Source organism: Malaclemys terrapin, chromosome 2 (assembly GCF_027887155.1).
Source record: "Malaclemys terrapin pileata isolate rMalTer1 chromosome 2, rMalTer1.hap1, whole genome shotgun sequence".
Taxonomy (NCBI): domain Eukaryota; kingdom Metazoa; phylum Chordata; order Testudines; family Emydidae; genus Malaclemys; species Malaclemys terrapin.
The window spans coordinates 252075141-252094834 of record NC_071506.1 but is presented as its reverse complement, the minus strand read 5'-3'; the positions used below and the strand labels follow the sequence as shown (position 1 = coordinate 252094834).

The 19694-nt window shown below is 39.3% G+C and overlaps 1 protein-coding gene across 8 annotated transcripts in view; it reads right to left on the bottom strand.

Annotated features, from left to right (window-relative positions):
* The window catches only part of KIAA1217 (KIAA1217 ortholog), a 259459-nt gene that overhangs the window by 218013 nt on the left and 21752 nt on the right, over positions 1-19694 (bottom strand). Inside the window, exon 1 of one of the 8 annotated variants that reach the window (XM_054020701.1) lies at positions 15855-15963. The exons of the other annotated variants lie outside the window; for them this stretch is intronic. The gene's annotated coding sequence lies outside the window, so the exon portion shown is untranslated. Of the gene's footprint in view, positions 1-15854; positions 15964-19694 lie in introns of those variants that run through there. 8 annotated transcript variants of the gene reach the window in all.

The window sequence follows — 19694 nt, the reverse complement described above, 5'->3', positions numbered from 1 at the left end:
GAATGAAGTTGGGGGGAGGGGGGGGAGAGGAGAGGGCTGGAGAAAACAGCCAATCAGCACAGGGAGGAGAAAGTGAAGTAAAAGTTCTCTGAATGTCTGAAATGTGTTACAATACCAATATAGGCTAAATACTGAAATTGCTACAATTCCTTAGCTCAGTGAAGTGGTTCAAGCACAGAATGTTCTTCCAGATTTCTAGTTCTCTGAACCCTCAAGTTTTTGTGGGTTGTTGGACCATTAACTTAAAATGTATTTATTTGTGTGGTTGCAGTTTCTTTAAAAAATATTAAAACACATTTTAAAACATGGAATTGATAATGGGATATTGAATCTTATAACTTCAGGATGTATTTATTTTCCACCAAATCAATCTATGCTCCAACCAACCAAAAACCAAACCAAAACCAAAACCAAACCAACAAAACAGGGATCAAAACCTGCAATGATCTGCCAGCCTAAAAATAAACAAACCAGGGCATATATACTATCTCCCATCACTGCCTGTATGAACAAGTTTGTTTAACTGTTAGGCTGACAGACAGTCATACATAATCTTTTTGGTTATATTAGCAGATAGACCCTAGCTCTTTAGTGAAAATAAATACATCACTGGATTCCAGAAACTAAGCCCTTCCAGTTGGGGTCATTGTGCAGGTAAGTCATTGCCCCCCTTCCCCTCAATTAAATAATATGGGACTTTACCTTCAACATTAGGGGAAAATCTGATGGGAACTCTTGAGTGTCACCTTATGGAGGTACCTCTGCACTCTCCAAACGCCACACAACCTCAGATTCCACTGAGAAACTAAGCTTGGATCCCAGAAGGTGTCAGACCCTCTGTTAGGCTCCCTCATCATTCCCCACCCACCCCTTGACATCACAGCTCTTGAAGGAGCCATACATTTGAAAGTCTCTCTTTGGGGCCTATGTTCTTCCACACTCTTGGTCCACCATTCAGGGTGGAATTGGAGGATGGGGAAATGGAAATTACACTCACGTCATGGACCAATGATTACCATTTTGTGTATATGGGGAATTGGACCTGTTTAGATGGTCCATCCTTGAAGGTTAATTTATCCCATGCCCTTCTAGAGGGCTTTTGGGGAAGGAATTTTGTCCCTCTGACAGACTGCTTGTCTGATAATTTACTAGAACATTATAATGATCTTTTCTTTTCAACTATCAATACAGTGGTCCCAAGGCAGATGCTTCCACCAGTTTGTCTTCACAGGTTGCCATGATTTTCAGGTGGCTGGTGGTAGATAATACAAGAGGGAAACAACTATCACACATTAGCAGAAATCCCATGATGAAGCCAACCAATTGTGTCATACGCTTTTTTTAAACTCCTATTCTGTGGCTGTGCAAATGACAAAGGAAAGTCTGATTAATCCAAGCTGCTGGAGTAGGCCAGAACTGTCTGTACCTGAAGTAGCACAGCACTATGTCAAAGGCACAAATGGGAAGTTCTCTGTCCTTGATGTTCAGGTGGCTGAGAGGAAAACTGTTCCACATCCTTCCTGCCTGGTGCAACCTGGCAGTGCAGGACTACCTTTGCTGGTGATGGCGACTATCTGTCCCTCCTTCAAAGAAAACATGGTGGCTGCTGTCCTTTGGGAAGGGCTGGTACCAGCACATCCTTTGCTCAAGAAACCCTATCTTGATCTTTGCAATATGGACAATTATTAACTTGTTTCAATCTTCTCTTTTTGGGTAAGATTACAAAGAACATGGCAACACAACTTCTCACAATATCTAGATGCTTCAGTGTTGCCTTATCTCTAGTCATTCTGGGTTCAGGCCTGGGTATGGTAAGCAAACCACACCTGTAACAATAGCCAATGTTTTCTTCCTGGCAATGGATGAAGATCAGCATCCATACTGATAGTTATATCAGTGGCATTTGATACTATTTATCACGGGACGTTGTTAACTCACTAGTGAACCCTAGCAAGAATGGATGAGGTCAATGTTGTGTTCATATGTTCCTTTCTTTTTGAGACCCCCCCAAAGAATAGTGTTAAGTGGTTAATCTTATGTCTAAAGATCTCTCTTTTTTCGAGCCCAGCATCGTGCCACCCCCTTGTTCAATGTTTATATGGGGCTCTTGGGAAAATTAGTGAGGAAACATGGGATTATGGTGACTTCATTACGTTGTTGACATCCAGCTCTATGTTTCCATCTTGGGGAAGTTGAGCATCTTACCTAGTGGATGGTTGAGACTGAAGCCTAGATGGGAACAAGCTGGCTGAGGCTCATCCAGATAAGACCAAAGTGATATTGATAGCTTGAGTGAGCTAATCAGAAGATATGGCAGACATTACCTCAACCTATCGGACTGAGTGGGAGCATGTTTGCTATATGTATCCTCTTGTATCCTCAGCTTCTATTAGGTGATCAGATGGCAGTTGTTGGAAGATTGCTTATTGCCATCAGTTTTTAGGCAGGTGATTTTCCTTTATTTTGCAAACTAAGGAGCATTTGTAACCTTGAAATTGGGCGATTGCGTGGCACTATATATGAGGCTGCCCTTTAAGACAATTTGGACAAGTACGCTGATGTGCAATATAGAAGCCCACTTGTTGACGCGTATTGCACTAACAGCACATAACACCATAGATCAGTAACCTGCACTGGTGACCTGTTAGTTTTCAGGTGGAGATTTTGATGCTGGTTTTGATTATTAAAACCTAAAATGGTCTGTCACTTGACTATTTCAGAGACTATCTCTGTGCCTACGTGACACTGCCATAGCTGCAAGCAGAAGACTCTCTCAAGCTATCAGATACCAGTTTAAAAGGCAAGGTATCTTCCATGTCTAGTCCTTGACTTAAGGATTCACTCCCCACATTTGGCATGGAATAGATGAATTTTAAGAGCACATTACAAGACTCATCTATTTTCCAGGGTTTAGGGGGAGGGTAGAGAGGCAAGGGATGACTGTGGCCTTTGGAGAAGGTAGGGCATTTTCATTTTTGACCGAATGGTTTGTTAAGTGGTTTGGAGGGGAGAAATCAATCTGGTTTGGGCTGGCTGTTTTAATTTTTATTTTATTGCATATCTAAATATGTACATGAGCCTATATTAAAATAAATTGTAAAATAATAAAGTATCACCCTGTACTTGTATTGCCTCAGTTATTATTATTTTGAAGAGGAGAATGGTGAATGAGTTTTTTAAAAGAGCTCTTTGAAAACCATAAAACCTAGATATTCAAGATGCCTTTAAAGCTCTAGAAGAGATAAGCCAAAAGCAAAGCAAAAATGGCTAAATAAGTAGCTCTTTAAAGGCTTGATAGTTCTTCTAAATTGCTAAACAAGAAACATCCAGACAAATGTTGTCTTGCTCTTGACACCAAATACAACATTCTAAAAAACACTTGATTGTTCATATGAAAACTGGACAGGTGGTAGCTGAAAGCACCGAACAAAACCAGAATGCATTTAATTCCTTTATTGCAGAGGCAGAGCTAGAAGCTCTGTGCTGAAAGAGAAAGATGATGTTTATTGTGCTACTACACAAGTTACTGAATGATTGTCTAAACCGAACTCAGACTGCCAGGTGGCAATTGCCAGTAAACCTGCAAGTGAACGTTTCTCATTAGCTACAACCTGCAGTAGCTTTCATTTGATACACTGAAAATGCAGCACACCACCACCACCTAAACCAAAAGGCTGTGTATGCCTTGGAAAAATAATCTTCACAATGACCACAGCACAGATTAAAATGGTAACTCTCTTTCTTTCAAACTACATTTGTAGTTGTTTAATTTAAAAGGACTGAATTATTTTTTCGCTTTGTACAACTGAAACCTGTGTCACTGTGATAAATCACATAAAGGGCCTAATTCTCCTTCTACAAGTGTAACTCATCAATGTCAATTGGAGTTAAGGCAGGAGAATCTACCCAAAAATATTTAACAAAACAAATGTCTCTCACAATTATTTTTTTGAGTATTTGTAAACTTTTAGTCATAATCCACTTTTTCTTCCTCTATAGACTACAAAGGAGTTGCCTAAATTTCAAGCTGGGTTTGCCAATCTATTACAGTCACAAAAACACATCTTCCAGACATACTGGATGCACGGTAATTCTTGGCAAACTAACATCTCCGTTGTGGCAGGCTTAATTAATGCAGAAACAAGATTCAACATGTCAGTTCACAGTTCCTTTTAATATAAAGTGATATCTGCTGGTATGGCAGAAGGAGGAAAAATCCTCCAAGTCAAAATATTATAGCAGTAGCAACAGCAAAAAAGAAAGTTATATAAAACAAATCAAACTTCATTGTCTAAGTGATTTAAGAGTAGAAGACTACAATTTTCTAACCATTGTTAATGATATCTTCAATTCAGAAGAAGCCTGCAAACTACCAATTATTTCAATCATGGAAGATTTCCAATAAATGATATACACCTTTCACATTCCTCTTTCACAGGAATGTTCTCTATAATGAAAAGAACAATGTGCCTTTTGTTTTGTTTTTTGGGGGGGAGGAAAGGAGAGGGCTAATTCAAAAAATGACAGATTCTCAGAACCATGAGATGAAACTGAATCATAATGTAATATGTTCAAGAGAAGTTTTCCATTCCAAACTACCAACTTCTCTCTCTTGATCGAGTGTATGTTAAATATTGTAACAACCAAATGTTCATCTCATATTTTAAAAAAGTCTAGAAACATTAAATGCTTTTGTTTTTTATTTAAAACATTCACCCTTTGTGGGAAAAACATTTTTGGATACACTAATCTGTCTCGGATTTCCATTAATTCCAGCTACATAATTGAAGGGAAAATAGACTCTTGCTTTCTATCATATATGTACCTGGTTTATCTGAGATGCACCCCAGGAACAACAAAGAGATGAGAAGTTCCTTTCTCTTCTTGTTTCTGCTAGAGGAGAATTAATGGGCAGCTCCATGTCAAAATCTCTACCCTTGCTATAAAATTTTCTCAAACCCACTAGTGCAACTGAGTCACTGTTTTTCCCCTGTGAAGATTTTCCAGCTGCATGTCTATACAGTAAATACAGGGATGCTGGTGTAGATCTATATGTAAGTCTTGCAAATCAGGGTGTGATTCATAAATTAAAAAAGACCGGTTTTTCATGGGTGCATACTTACATGTGGGTGGGGTTTAAATGAATACTGATTCACACATTAGGTACAAGCAAAGGGGAACTTGTCCTTGTCCAGGATTCATTTCTGGCATATATAAAAGTGGAGCACCATTCAGCAATGAACAGTAGCTTTCAAATCTGAACAGTTAAAGGGCTATGAAAAAAGTGAGATCAGAATAACTCAGTTAATACTGCGGTCACAAATGCAATGCAATTATGCGTATGTTTCCTCAGTTACAACCAAGAGTCATACATTATCTTCTCAATACTCCTGCACATAACTACATTAACATTAATGGCAGTTACACACTGGTATCAAGAAAGCCCAACCCTATACTACACTAAAATCCCAGCCTCTGGATGAGATTAACCCAGTTGTCCAATTACTGGATTAGAAAAGTATCCATGTGAAATCCGCCTTCTCAGCAGCATCTAGCAGCTGAAGAAAGGATTGGAGAGGAGTGAAGCTCCTTACTGACAGCAACAGGTGTGTGAAGGAAATGAAGAGACAAAGTTTGTGTCACAACATCCGGTGTGTATAGGATTTACAGGATAAAAATAAAAGAAAAGAAAAGTACACATGAGCCAGGTTTTAAATGTTATGTCTGACATCAGAGGAAGGGAACCTGTCAGCCAATCTATCAGGGGCCTGATCCTGCCTTACTGAAATCAATGAGAATATTGCTATTGACTTCAGTGGGAGCATGATTAGGAGTAAAAGGACCTTGCGACTTGACCTGCCTCTCCTAATTTTCAGCTTCTAACATTCCCAAAGACCCAAGCACTATACTGACTTCCAGAAGCCCTTTTACTTAGGATTTTAATATTTATTTTAAATAAAAGTTGTGGTCATATTATTGGTTGGTACGCTGCACTAACCATTTGCACTTAGATACTATGGTGAAAAGCAACAGAGGGTCCTGTGGCACCTTTAAGACTAACAGAAGTATTGGGAGCATAAGCTTTCGTGGGTAAGAACCTCACTTCTTCAGATGCAAGTCTTAAAGGTGCCACAGGACCCTCTGTTGCTTTTTACAGATTCAGACTAACACGGCTACCCCTCTGATACTTGATACTATGGTGATAGGCACAATATAAAGACCTATTGTAAAACAGACAAAATAGATAGATTAGACAGAACATGCATCCTTCTTATTCCTGCTCTCTCAAATAAGGGCAATCAGACTGGGGAAGGGATCCCTCCAGCCTATACTCCAGGTGTTTTGCGGTGGGTAAAAAGATAGCAATTTCTGTGCACTGCTGAAAAACTGAGAAAACAAGGATGTACTCCATTAAAAGTAATTTGCCAACAGTTACTTCCACATCATGATATCAGAGATACTACAATAATTCCCTATTCTAACTGTGGGGGAACAATGTCATTCTCTCATATCACTGGATAGTAACTGTTGAAATAATGTTGGCTTTTAAATGGCAATCACTGTAAAATTATTATTGTACTGGGAAAGCTCTTATGCACAATTAATGTGAAATGGGCCTTTTTCATAAAAGACTGCACAATGAAAGCATGAAAATTAACACAAATAATCTGTGCATTTCTTTAAGATGATTCTTTAAGGGGCACAACGTACCTCACAATATGTACTGCAAAGATTTCCTGAAATGGGGATTTTTTTTTTCTTTTTAAAGAAAATAGATTTTTAAGATCTACAGTAAATGTTACCTGTCTTTGTGCTACAGTTACACACTCCTTAATGGAGGTGTTTAAATTATATATTTTTAAACATGTCATTTCTGCACGTTCCAGCTAAGGAATTGAACAATACAAACTGAGTGTTATTTAAATCAACCATCTTATGTCATCCAATTATGTATTTATTCCGTCCATGAAATATAAGTGGCACTTATTTTTACTTATTCTAATCAAAGTCAAATATTTGTTCCTTCTGCAAGTAATTTATAACTAATTACAACAGACTGATGTATGACATTATGTAGAACAAAAAAACAGGGTTCGGCAAGAATAAATGGAGATGAAAAATAATGCTTGCAAGGACCGAGAAAAAACAACAACTCAGGGCGCATGCACACATGCCCAACCCTCATGGTATATTGTTAGACTTTACATACCAGCACCGGCATGTCCACAAAATAGCTGTGAGCTGCAAGGACATTCTGGTTATTAGTCAGCAGGAAGTACACAAAGCAAGCCATAGAATTTCAGGCAAGTCATCATTTCCTTCAAATACTGAGCTTCAACCATTTTATTATCAGCACCTAGATGCTATGGTGACTGACATGTTACAAGTATGACAGATAGATAAATGCCTCCTTCACAGGGACTCCACCCACTTAAATATAAGCAGGGGTACAGTCTTCTGAATAGCAGTCCTCAGGCTTTAAGTGGTAGACAAGAGTCTACTGTAACCTCGTGATGTCTCTCCAGGAGAATAAGTCCAGTACTAGATTCAATAGACTAGACTGTGGAAACAGCCTTCACACTAGTGAGTGTAGCCTCCCCAGGAAATTTTACAGAGAAACCCCCCCATACACCACTGTTCACATAAATTGTTTACATTTGTCTGCTGACATCTTAGGTGTCCAGGGATCATGAAGATCAGGAAAAGGGAGCAAGAAACCCTGTCTGAGCCTTTCTGTCCCACTTGTGTTGTTGCTTTCAGATGTTCCTCAAGAAAGTCTCTGCTGTTCCTAGAGGATGGCTCCAATGCCAGGAGCTTCTCCTCTGCTTGGGCTGGAAAGAAGGCCTGGTGCCCTGGAAGAAGACCCTTTGCAGGAGGGTGCATCCTTGGTAGGCTTGGCCTGCAATGTGGGCAGGGAGCCTCAGCAGGGCTTTTCCTTTCCCCATTGCTTATGGACATTGTCTTTGCAAGATGTGGACAGCTCACCACCCAGTTCATTTCTAGAGCTGATCAAAACATTTGTCAGGAAGTGTATTTTTATTTTGGGCATCAAAAGGCTTTTCAAAGTATGTGGAACTTTTTGCAAGTTTTTTTTATTATTCAAAATTTTCCAGTATTTTATCAAAACAAAACATTTGTTGATATTCAAATTGACAATTGTATTATTTTGTTGTCCCTCTATCATTTTCTTATTTTCCTCTTTTCTAGTCACGAAATGAGAGGAAAGGAGGGGACTTCCAAAAGTGAAATATTTTAATTTTGATTGGAATAAAAGTGAATCAGAATGAGAATTTATATTCTGAACTGAATCAAAATGAAAAAATTCATTTTTTTTAACAAAAATACTGTGAAAAAATTGAAAGGAAACAAAAATTTTTGTTTCCTTTTAAATTTTTTACAGGAATTAACTGCCATATTTGACCTGCTCTACTCATTTCCCATATAATAGACAACCAAACAGCCGTCAGATGCACAGTGATAACTTCCATGATTACCAACTTAAGCAGTATTTGAGCTAGCAGTGGAGAGATTAAAAGCTCTATATGCCCATCACCCATGAGCTAGCACCCCAACACGTGCTTCCAGACTTGCCTCTTCTGACTTGTTTTCCCTCAATAGTCCTGTGCTACTCTCAGTTACTTTCCTTTCACACGCTCTTTTGTGACTCATTCCATGGGCTTGTCTACATGGTCAGCTAGTGTGTGGCAAGCTGGGGTGTAAAGTCACAGCACTCTAGTCAGATGTGCACTAAGTCACCATGAGAAGGATGCTACCATGCACTAGAAATTTTGTAGTGCACTTTGACCTAATGCTGTTGCAAACAGCAGCAGGGTAGTGTGCTGTACGTTCACAGCCTACCTGGCTGTGCAGTAAGTGTCCATTTGGACAAGCCCCATGTTTAAATGCTACCAAGTGGAATGAAATAATGTTTTAAGTAAGATGTTGGGATGAAGAGAGGAAACATTTTCCCTTCTATTAAATCATTACATGCCACTTGCAGCACAGGTGCGATACCCTAGAGGTTTCGATTATTTAATCAAAATATGAACACAAAGAACGAGAGAGAGAGGGGAGAATAGGGTAATAATTTCAAATTCTAAAGAATCAGGTCTCATGGTACTGATAAACACATACAAATTATATCTAACATAATAGAAGGAATCTTGAATGTTCAAGGATAAGAAACTAGCTAGGAGCCGGAAAGCAAAGAACAGGATAAAATGGTCAATTTTCATTATGGCAAAAGGTTCACAGTGGGGTGCTTCAAGGTTTTGTACAAGGTCCCATGTGGTTTAATATCTTTATTAATTATCTGGAAACAGGGTGAATAGGAAAGCAACATTTGCAGGTGACAAAGTTAATGTGGTTAGTTATGATCAGAGAGGACTCTGAGGAACTTCAGAGACACTTAAAGAACCTAAGTGAACGGGCAACAAAATTGCAAAAGAAATTCAGCATAGATAAATGCAAAGTTATGAACATTTGAGGGAAATATTTAAATTACTTATACACCTTACAGGGTTCTAAATTAACTGTTTCAAGTCAAGAAAGGAACCTGGGCTTACTGTAAACAACTCAATACAGACTTCTGCTCAATGTACAGTTGCAGTCCTAAAGACTAACAAGATGTTAGGATGCATGAAAGACAGGACAGAGAATGTCCTTATAAATCAGTGGTGCGGCCTCATCAGGAATACTGTGTGCAGTACTGGTCACCCCAACTCTAAAAGGATATTGCAGAGCTAGAGGGGTTTCTGAGAAGAGCAACAAATGCTCAGATGAAGAGAGATTGAAAAGATTGGGATAGGTTACTTTAGAAAGGAGATGCATAAGAGGGGACAAGATATAAGTATATAAAATAATGAGTGATATAGAGAAGGTAGATCAAGAACTTCTGTTCTCCCTGTCTCATAGCACAAGAACAAGGGGACACTCAAATTAAAATGTAATAATACGACAGAACTTGCTGCCATAGGAAGTTGTTGGGGTCAAGAACTGAACAAGATTAAAAAAGGAATTGGAAATTTATATGTGAACCAAGAAAATCCAGAGTTGTCATAATGAATAATTATACATTTTTGGAAGGGATATTAAACTTTATGGCTTCGGAGTTTAAGCCAGTTTCTAACTATGAGAGATGATAAGAACTAATGTGGGAGAGATTATTCCATCTGCTTACTCTGGTGTTCTCATGGTTTCCTCTGAAGCACCTGGTACTAGCCACTGTCACATACAGAACACTGGGCTAAATGGATCTTGGATTAGATCCAATATGACAATTCCTGTGTTCAAGAATTCTTTAAAAAGTTGTTTAAAACAAACCCCCAAACCTTGAAGACTCAGTGGCTACAGTTAACTAATGCGTGTTTGTTCAGTAATTACTAGGAGAATAGGCTGTTGGTGACTGAATGGGGTCCCTGAGGTCTTTCATGAGGGAGACCACACAAAATGCAGAGGTATGGAAGGTACTTGCCCAATGGTGCAAACAAACAGTATCACTACCTCCCCTCAAAGAGCACCCACATCAAAGTACAATGCCCTTGTTTGTTTGGTGCGCTAAGATGCAAAAACTCACTTCATTTCCAATTGTATTGGTGCAATCAATCAAGCCATGCTCTTAAATCTGAGAGAGCAAATGCTAGAACACACAGTACTAGAGAGGCTACAATTGCCCCAGTGGGTGATGAATGCAATGTTTAACAATAGTGTTGTTTCAGCTAGCCTATTCATGAGAAGAGAAAGGAAACTGAAAATACTCTTTCATAAGAGATTTGCTTGAGTTGTTTACTTTCGCTGTACTAAACACAGCTCTGAAAAGGTTTTTTACATCACAGGGATTAGGGTAAAATTGAGCTAGCTGCTCTGATGAGTCCAACTCAACCTGCCTTTGTTTAGAAAAACAAATGAAAAATGTCGTTATACAATAATGGTCAGAAGATGTGTGAGGTATGTTTACTTTGCTAATGACTGACACGAATACATGTCCCACTCCCATGTGATCATATAAGAAGAGCATTAAAAAAAAAGTCTGCAGTATGAGGCTAATGGGACTACTCGTGTCCAAGTTAAGCACATGCATAAGCGTCTGCAGGATCAGAATCAAAGATACAGACAATGGTTCTAATCAGTAAAGACATTACCTTTTCCTATATAGTCAACTTTCCACCTATTAGCTCAAAAAGGTTTTGTATCCCATGCGTTTCAATTTAATTTAAAGGGGGTTCCCTACTTTTCCCCATATATGACCGTATTAAAAGCTGTCCAGTGTTGGCTGCCATGTTCTAGATCAGTGGTTCTCAACCTTTTTCCATTTGCAGACCCCTAAAAATTGCTTGTCTAATATACAGTTGAATTCTGTTCAGACAGTTTTCAGTCTAAGACTTTCGCAGACCCCTTAGACATAGTCCATAGTCAATAGACCCCTGGGGCTCCACAGGTTGAGAACTGCCATTCTAGATAGTCCATCTATGCTCAGTCTTCCCCACTCTTCCAAATGAGTTTGTTCCTGAGTATGTTTTGCTGATCTTGTGGAACCCACACACCTCCTGGGTGTGGTGTTTTGTCCCATCTAGTGGCACCGAGACCACTTAGAGAGAGACATTAATGAGTTTGCTCTACAGCCTTAGCTAACAGCCAGTTGGCTTCTAGCTCATGTGGTAGAAGCTCATGCTCTACGCTCCAGAGGTCCCCAGTTTAATCCTGCCGACCGGGGTCTGTCAGCATTATACTTGCTCAGAGAATTCTGTTTTAAGTAGTGGTATGAACAAGAAAACATCTCAAAAAACCAAGTGGCAACTGAATTTATCCAAATGGAGCAGTTAGAGGTAGAGGTCTTCCTCATCATGCCCTCAAACTTACAGTATCCTAGTTTACACAAGGACCCCCAGGAATTGTTATATTGGAAAAGACCAATGGCCCACCTAGTCCAGTATCCTGTCTCACAGGAAGGTACAAGGAAACCCATAATGAATAACTATGGCATTTTCTGCCAACAGGGGAATTCCTCCACAATTAGATATGTCCTCAATCAGTTTTACTGGGCCCAAGGTGACTGCCTGTTTCTAAGTAATCTAACACGCATTCCAGGGCCAATTCAGGCAATGAAATTAAATCTCTCTCACCCAGGTAAAGAACAAAAGTTTTTTTTTAATAGGTTCATTGCAAATGCAAAACATCAAACAGCCTCCTTTTAAATAGTTGAGGCTGCTTGTTGAACAGGTAGCTCCTAGTGAAGTTGAATGCTTCTAGAATAAAAAGTCCTTCCTGTTATAGATGTTTTTATTCTTTTCAGGGTTACTTCTTGTTTGCCATACAAACCTAAAGAGAAATTAAACTGTTTTTCAGTTTTCCCCCTTTTACTTTGAGGGGAAATAGCTTTATTAATACTTTTTGCTGCTTTAAAAAAAGAACAGTTACTTTATCACTTTCAACTGATAAATATAAATGGAGAAACCACATGGTGTAAAAATTATATGGCAGAAGCTATTTCTACATCAGTTAAACTCCACTTATACCACTCATGCTTTTATTGCTAATAGTTTAACATGTTATAGAGCAGAGTATATTTGCTCACTACTTCGGTCTCTTACTTTTACAGCATGAGTGAAATTAAAACACTTTCCACTCATGCAACATACTCAACATTTTAACCCACCAAATCCACTTCATGACATGAATGAAATAATGCTTTGTTCATATTAATGATTTGTACACATGGGACAAAGGGAGATGTGCAGAAGCAGCATGGATTCCCTCTTTTCTCCTGAAATGTGTGGAAGTTCCCTCCACAAGTTTGTGGCTCTGCAAATTCATAGGGTCATGCAGAGGCCAGAGAGGATAGGACTGACTGATCTCTGCATTATCCCTTTTAGTGTGTGGAAATGTACTGTGCAACATAACGCTGCTCCTGTCAAAAATATGTAAATGGAAACAACCTTGATGCTTTGGAAAGTGCTCCAAACCTCGGAAAGTGCTCCACATCTCAAGGTGGAGTAAGGAGGCAGGCATTAGTGGAGATCTCATGACAGCCCAGCCTCTAATGTTTACACTGCATTGCAGACCCAGGTCTGTGGAACCCAGGCTTATGGACTCGGTATTTACTAGCCTGCACTTAAGCATCCACATTACACTGTAAACCTGGGCTTACAATTGCTGGACCCAGATCTCACAGACATGCTAACACGTCCATACTGCATTACACAAACCTTTTGACTTGAGTCTGTGACCTGAGCTGCATCCACACTGCAAAATGACAGGCATTGGTCTCAAGTCACAGTGGGACTCAGGCTCTAGCCCGTCTCCCCCCACCTTGCAGAGTTCTAGGACTCCAGTCCTGAGTGCTTCCTGACCCAAGTCAGACTGATTTGTGTGTGGACAGAAGGGGGACTTAGGCTCAAATCTGAGACAGACCCCAGGCTTAGCGTGCAGTGTAGACTAGGGTTACCATATTTAAAAAATAAAAAAAGAGGACACTCCATGGGGCCCTGGCCCCGCCCCTTTTCCCACCCCCACCCCCACTCCGCTCCTTCCCCTGAGCGCCCGCATTCCCCCTCCTCCCTCCCAGCCACGCGAAAAGGGCTGCCCAAGCGCTACCGGCTTCACGGTTTGCTAGGCAGCCCCCAGATCCTGCACCCCGGCCGGCGCTTCCCCAGCGCAGCTGGAGCCCGGGAGGGGGCCCGAGCGCTACTGGCTTCGGGCAGCCCCCATGCCTCTGGACCCTGCACCCCCGGAGCCGGGGAGGGGAAGTGCCCGGCTGGCGGCGCAGGGTCCGGAGGCATGGGGTCTGCCCGAAGCCGGTAGCGCTCAGGCAGCTCGGCTCTTACAGAGCCCAGGAATCAGGGAGCACAGCAGTCCCCGGCGCCCGCTCGAAGGTAAGCCAGGGAGTATTTTTCCCGGACATGTTCGGCTTTTTGGAAATATCCCCCCGGATGGGGGTTTGATTACCAAAAAGCCGGACATGTCCGGGAAAAACCGGACGTATGGTAACCCTAGTGTATACATACCCTAAGAGGGATCAAACTATCAGACTTCCTTACCACAGTATGTACTCCATGCTGCGCAAGCCTGAAAAAATCAAAACTGTACAACTATATCTAAGATATAAATTAGTAGGCTATTTTTGGTTAAACAAAAAATAATCAGCTAAACCTAAATCTGTCATAGATAAGACAAAAAAAAGAGGGGGAGGGCTGGCTAGAAAATGCAGCAGTTATATACATCCCAGTTAAAAACATTTATTCTTAACACCCACAATATTTAGTTATAATCAAATGCTGCTTTTCTACTTATCGGTTCAGACCAAAAATCTATTTCCATAGCATGTGCAGCACTGAATCACTTTTTTCCATACCCCTTCCACATCATCAACCAGCATCAGTGTAATTAATGCGAATATGCTAGTTCATTTGACACATTGTTCAAGAGTACATATTTTAATATTAAAAACGTAACACCAGATGTTAAAAAATGTGTAGGCTGCAAATTAATTCAATTATTTCCCATTAATAATTATTTCTAAAGATTTTACTGAATGAAAACAAAACAGCTGTGTAATGAACTAATACATAAAAATATAAATGCAGTTAAAGATATCTCTTAACTTTTTACTCCTCTCAGACTCATTCCTACTTACTTTGGTAATCAATACTTGTTAAAAGCAAGTTTATTTTAACTTGCATGATCAAGTAATGCAGAATGTCAACCGGTCTTATGCACTGGTTTTTCAACTGGAATTAGATAAAGTGTTTAAAACATTGTGCAGCCTGCACATTTGCTAAATCCTACTGAGGGTTTACATTGAACTGATCAAGTTTCTATCCTGAGTTTACATTTCACAGGTGTTTTTAGACTGAACCTATGATCTTTCTGGTTTCAAATATCTATGCTTGGACACTAATTACTCAAACCCCACCCCTTCCCTATCTTTAAGCTAACCTTGTAGATGTAAGGCTGCTTCAAGTAATTTTATCACAGCAGTGTAGGGTGACCAGACAGCAAGTGTGAAAAATCAGGACAGGGGGTGGGGGGGGTAATAGGAGACAATATAAGAAAAAGACCCCAAAATCGGGATTGTCCCTATAAAATTGGGACATCTCGTCACCCCAAAGCAGTGTCAATGAGGGAACCGTCCCCTGATTATAATTGTTTACTTGGTGTAACTTGCTGATTGATGTAAACACAAAAGCGATTACAGCTAAGCACAAAGAGATTTCATTCTCTCGTAAATGTAGAAAATCCAACACTCTGGTTTTATCCTCAAAACCATAGAGATAAAGTAGAGTTTACTTGTGCTGTTGGATTTCCCCCCCAAACACTGTTGTCGACTTCCTACCAGATCTGTGTTTATCCAAGACAAGCCTTTTTTTTTAAAATCACTCTCATAAATTATGTTGCAATATCAGTGCATATATTTATAAAAAGTACTTCACTGACTGATTCTATAATCTACTAAAATAAATGCTTCTGCATTTTGCAGATTTGAAATGCTGGAATAAATGTAGTTGTAATTTTAATGTCTTGTTTTAGCAGTTAAAGGAGACACATCTGGCAATAATCTACAAATAAATACAGTGTCTCAGTTCTTGGTTTCTCCTCCAAAACACTACCTACAACATTTTTGCAGCATTATTCATATAATCAGCATAATGCATTACATTGCCTTTCAAATTATTCAGAATTCTCAGTTCATTCAAAAAAGAGCTTATTTTAAGAAAAGAAAAGAGAATATGCCATGCCAGAAAGCTCAGTTTATTGATTCAGATCTGCTGCCAAGAGGAACAATGCAGTAAAGCAGATTTCGGCATTTCAAAAATGTTTTTACAATAAGTGCAAAGGGCAAAAAGAGTTATATTTACCTAAACCTAGAATTCCACAGGTAAGACAGGAGATAAGTTATGGAATCCTTTTCCTTTAGTCCCAAAAGTTTTAGTTTAGAATGAATTCTGTTGTAATCCTTTACGGTTGTCAGGTAAAATGCCCTCCATGTCTCTGCCGTGTTTTCTTTTGCCCTTTTGCAGCAAAACTCTGTCATTTGCATAAAACCTACTTCTAGCCTATAAGAGTTTTTGAACAACTACATGTTAAATTAGCTGTCCTGACATGCTCTTGCAAGCATGACATCATAAATCTCCATAGTTACCTTAACCCCACCTGCCTGCATGCCCAAGTTACCTGTCAGGTTCAGACCTACCACTTTGCTTCAACTGTACATTTTTTTTAAAAGAAGCAACCCCATTTTGTAATTATTCTGGATTTCACACCAACAGTTTTTTTAGATTAATAGAAACCTAACTTCATTTGCAAATGGATTAAATTGTTCTTCAGAAAACACTAATTGAAATGCTAGGCATTGCTATCTGCCCCTCCCTGTCTAACAATGTATGTGATTAGTTAAAGAAAAATCCTACAGTGCCACATGTGTCTCAGATTGTTCTCTAAAGTTACACGAGAAACTCAGCTTTTGAAAAGCTTCAACTGATATGGCTTCTACAGGTTCATTTTCTTTCTCTCGCTTTAAAAAACATTTTACTGGCGTAACTCGTAAAACAGGTTCACCTCAGGGATTTTTTTCCCCTCCTCCCCTTTGAAAGAAGTTTAGCATTTTTTAACCTTTTAACTGCAAATACTTTTTCATCCTCAGAGCCATTGTCCTTGTTTATATACTTTTTCCTGGCCCCTACTAACCACAGTCACTCCCCCCCAAAGCAGGCAGCAATGTAACTCAGGGGGCTCATATGTAGAGTGAGTACTCCAGTGTCATATGTTTGGCACCACACTCTTGGAGGATAAACACATGTCACTCCAGAGCTGAAGAAGGTACTTTCTTTCCTTTCCTTTCCTTTCCTTTCCTTTCCTTTTTAATCTTGTTGTGGACCTTTTTAGTTCCTCATTTTTATTAGCATGGAATATGGTCTTGACAAAGGCATGATACATGCAGGTATTACAGAAGTTTCCACTACACCTCTCTGCTCTGTTAGTATACATAAATCCTGAGCTGCAACAAATCCTGGCTACTGTTCTATTCTTGAGACTATTAATAAAAGTAGCATCTAGCTCTTACATGGCTAACCATGCAAACAATTAGAATGAGACCACTCACTATTAGTTGTTATTTCTATTACAGCAGAGCCCAGAGGCCCTTGTGCTAGGCACTGTACAAACAAAGACAGGCAACCTATCTTGCATTCTGTTTCAAGACAAGTCACAACAAATGGGACTGAAAATGGAACGGTAAGAGAGAGAGGAATACACAGTTACAAAGACTAACTATGTGCACAGCTGGGAGTTTTCAAGTAATTAAAAATTATAAGATACAAATAACAAAATATCAGCAACCCCTCTAGCTTTTACTTAGCCATTTTCAGGTGGTATTTTCCTGTAGACATTACGGAAGAATTGAGGAGCAATTTTTTAAAGCAGGGCAGTGGCTTTAACAGCTGCTTCAGAGAGGGCTTTCTATGCATAAAGCCAGCATGGAAGAAAGCATTAAGACACTGTGGAAAAGGTAGATGGTCAGCCAAGGCTGGTATCATTCGCATAGTCGAGGGAACAACATGACATGATCATCAAAACTCATTTTCACCTCCATAGTTTCACCATAAACTAGAGGCCAAATTCTCTATTGTACACATCTGCTGGCTGCAGCAAACAGTGTGAGAGAAGGCTCAGAAGAGAGCCAATTAAAGCCTCTTGATTATCTGGCCAGTTCTATGTTGGTCATGGCCCTGGTAGAAATTAGAGCAAACTAGGAGCTGCTCCAAATTCTGCCATTTGATAATGGTCCCCAACAGACCATCTACTGACTGGGAATATCTGGAGTATAATATAGCCTAACCATGCCACTTTGACATTGGGGTTGCCAGGGATGTGGTGGTATAGTATCTGGCTAAGACTGCAAGGAACTCCCACAGGAGTGCAACAGGAGTGAAGTGGGATCATGTAAACATTCAAAGTCTAATAAGTGTAATAACCCATTATGGTATTTTGTATATATAATCTATACGTGTGTATATAGTACTTAGCTCTTATATAGCATGTGTGTGCATATGTGTATATACCTTGTATACACACATGGTACACACACACTGAATATTTTATAATTATAATATATACACACATACATAAAGGCAAAATTGCATTACAACCTTCACTATTGAGCTGCTAACATATTTCCATTACATGCACATGTGCACACACACAAATGGTAAGGAATAACAATTATCTCTGAATTGTGTGTCTGAGATTATAACAGACTGTTCTGACATATTTCTATTAAAAAGTCCTGTACTACCAAATATATACTTATTTTTGCATGTTTTAATGTGGTTCTTTGTTCTGTTTATGGATGTTTAAAAAAACAAAAACAAATGATGAATGGATGAGATCTCCATTCCTGAAAGCCCCCAAGAAACATGGCGTGATCCTTTGATAGCAATTTCAAGATAATTTTGTTTTAAAGTTTACACTCATTACAGAGAGTACATATGTCTAATCATCAAAAAAACAGAAACAGGCTATATTCACATAGATTTCATCCCCAATAAATTATCAAGTATGACACATTTTAAACAAACAGCGAGAATGGTTACTGCATTCCTTCTGTAATTTATTGGCTTCAGAGAGAGATCAAGTTACAAATTGTGTAGGATGTCATGCTGTGTAGGCTGTTCAAACCTAGGTTTGCAGTGTCTGCACCACTGGAACTAAATATTTACATGACTCAAAAAGATCTTATCTTAGGTCTCCCCCTCCCCCTCTATTTAATTTGTACGCTATCTCTATCTACCACCCAGCACATTCCACACAACCATGAAAGTTCATGAAAGAGATAAAAAGTATAATCACTGAAAAAAATCCAAGACTTTCAAAGGAAGGAAGAGGCCTGTATAAAAATAGGGCATAAATCATACCAGTTAGTGCTGAGGACATTGAGCAATCTGAGCTCATTTTCTTTTCTTTTCTTTTCTTTTCTTTTCTTTTCTTTTACCAACAATTTTATTTTGAAGAACTGGAAGACTATAATCCTAGACTCCTTGGAATAGATGGGGGAGGGGGAAAGAGTGAGAGAGAGAGAAGAGGCCTCAATTTTCAACACAATGTTCTGACCTAAGGGAAGGCCTCCAAAATGGTAGGACTTTGAAAATGCTGAGCAAGAATCTCAGAAACATTAACATCCTAAGCTAATAAAGAAGAGGTGGCTTACACAATAAGTACCTTCCTCATCATAGGTACACAACATGAGGGGCCTTTGAGGAAGAAGTATTCACAGGTGTGAAATAAGAAATGTCTCTATATAAAACATGGACAAACATATGAATCCATAGAAAGTCCAATCACAAGGACTACAAATATGTTGCTAAATTACTTTGATTTTTACTCTCAATTTGCTGGTAACTAGTGCTGGAAAACCTACAAGCACTAAGAAAAAAACCTTTTAAAAAGGTGGCCTCCCATCATTTGTTAGACTGAGCACATTGGGCACAATGGTTTTTTTTCCACTGAACAGTAGTACCTTTTCTCCGGGGTTTGCTAGCCTCTGAATTTTTCAGCTTACTTGGCATTTAACAACTTGTACCATAAAAACAGGGTTGTCATTTGTTTTTCTTAAATCCTTGTAGTGAAAAATTAATTATGGAACAAAATGTAAATAAACCTGACAGAAAAATAAAGTTGAATGCTGTACTCGGCAACAAAGC